General features: G+C 33.1%; 1 long non-coding RNA gene across 1 annotated transcript; it reads left to right on the top strand.

Moving 5' to 3' along the window:
* Positions 1-270: 270 nt before the first annotated feature.
* LOC143643330 (uncharacterized) lies at positions 271-1,676 on the top strand. Its single transcript, XR_013156224.1, has 3 exons — positions 271-459; positions 946-1,018; positions 1,575-1,676. It is a non-coding gene; the product is annotated as an uncharacterized LOC143643330 (long non-coding RNA).
* Positions 1,677-1,936: the final 260 nt, after the last annotated feature.

Raw genomic sequence — 1,936 nt, 5'->3', positions numbered from 1 at the left:
TACCAAGAACATCATTCCTATAGTACCTCCTTTCACCATAACCCCCTTCCTTTCATTGAAGCTCTAGGGTCTCCTCTCTTTTTATTTTCTGGGAATTGAACCCAGGTCTCCGGCATGGTAGGCAAGAACTCTGCCACTGAGCCACCATTGCCCACCGCAGGGTCTCCTCTTTTGACTGCAGAAGTTCTAGATCTCATATTGTCATATTCTGTCACAGAAAACAAAAACAAAAACTCTCTTGTGGAATCTCAAGTTGAAGAGAGGACACGTTTTCCTTTACTTGAAGCTACAGCAACATTTCTTCATGTTTCATTGGTTCTAATTGGATTTCACGTTCTTACCAATATTTGTAGTCTGGGAAATGGGATATTCTTATTTGCTTGGACCAATAAAGTCCATCCCTAGCATTAAGGTTGAATAGAATCCCACCCAAACCATGGAGCTGAGAGTAAGGAAAAGGTGATCTTTGAAAGGAAATTTGATTATAAAGGAAATTTAATACTCCCGGGAGGATAAGAAATTGCTGTTAAACTGACAACAACAGATATTCAGCATGGAGTTTTAATTTGCATTTCTCTGATAAATAATGATGTTGAGTAATTTTCATATGCTTATTGCCTTTTCTTCTTTTAGAATAGGCCTATTCAATTCTTTTGCTCATTAAAAAAAAGGTATTGTTATAATTCTTATTGGTTTTAGGAGTTCTTTTACATTTTAGATATGAATATTTCGTCAGTGATATATGTTGCAAATATCTTCTCCTAGATGTGGCTTGCCTTTTTGCTCTCTAAAAGGTATCTTTTGATGAACAGAAGTTCTTAAATAAAGCCCACTTCTCAGTGTTATCTCTTATGTATGATTGGTGTTTTTATTGACCTTATTAAAGACTTTCTTATACAAAACTGTCATCCTATTAATCCTTATTAATTCACCCCCCATATTTAGGTCTACAATGCATCTGGAATTAAATTTAGTGTACAAAACCACTACTTGGGCCTGAAGTTTTCTTTGTGGGAAGGTATTTAATAACAAATTCATTATCTTTAACAGATAAGTCATATATTTTATTTTTTTTCTTGGGCCATTTTTGCTAAATTGTATTTTTTAATGAATGTTTTAATTTCACTTAAATTTTTAATTCAATGGCATAAAGTTTTAAATAGTTCCTTATTTTTTTTCAGTGTTTATAGCAGGATGTGGTAAACTTTATATGTAAAGAGCCAGCTAATAAATATTTTAGATCACAAGTAATCATCTCTGCTGTTGTAGTGTGAAAGTAGCCATGAATGATATCTAAAGTAGTTGTGTTCCAAGAAAACACTTTAGTTGTGGACACTGAAATTTGAATTTCATATAATTTTTTATGTGCCACAAAATATTGTTCTTCTTTTGATTTTTTACAACCATATAAAAATGTTAAAACCATTTTTAGCCCACAGCCTTTACCAAAGCAGACAGTGGGCAGATTTGGCTCACAGGTCATAGTTTGCTGATCCCTGGTCTATAGCATCTGCACTGATAGCCTCTTTTTCATTTCCAAATTGTAATTTGTACTCTCTCTCATCTTTTTCTAGATCAGCCTTGCTGGAGGTTTGGCATTAGAGAGAAATAATTAAACAATGGTGCAAGCATCCTTATAAGGATTAGTTAGCCTTGAGAATTGAAGTATAATCGGAATTTATTTAACAAATTGGAAGATTATTCTTTCCTAATAGACTTAAGTGTGATACATGTAATTTAAGACTGATTTTAAAATAAATCCTGGAATATTTAAAGGTGTTATTATAATTCAGACTCCATTTTGTTTCTTGTAATAAAGAATAAAATGTTAAAGGCTTTTGGAAATGTGCTACATTTAAAGTTAACACACAGCCATCCACAAGAAGTATCTTGCCCTAGGCCTGATGTGATCCTCTGTAACTTATTTTGACAGAAA

Source organism: Tamandua tetradactyla, chromosome 8, assembly GCF_023851605.1.
Source record: "Tamandua tetradactyla isolate mTamTet1 chromosome 8, mTamTet1.pri, whole genome shotgun sequence".
NCBI classification, from domain to species: Eukaryota; Metazoa; Chordata; class Mammalia; order Pilosa; family Myrmecophagidae; genus Tamandua; species Tamandua tetradactyla.
Note: the sequence above shows the minus strand (reverse complement) of the source record. Positions and strands in the feature narration are given on the sequence as shown.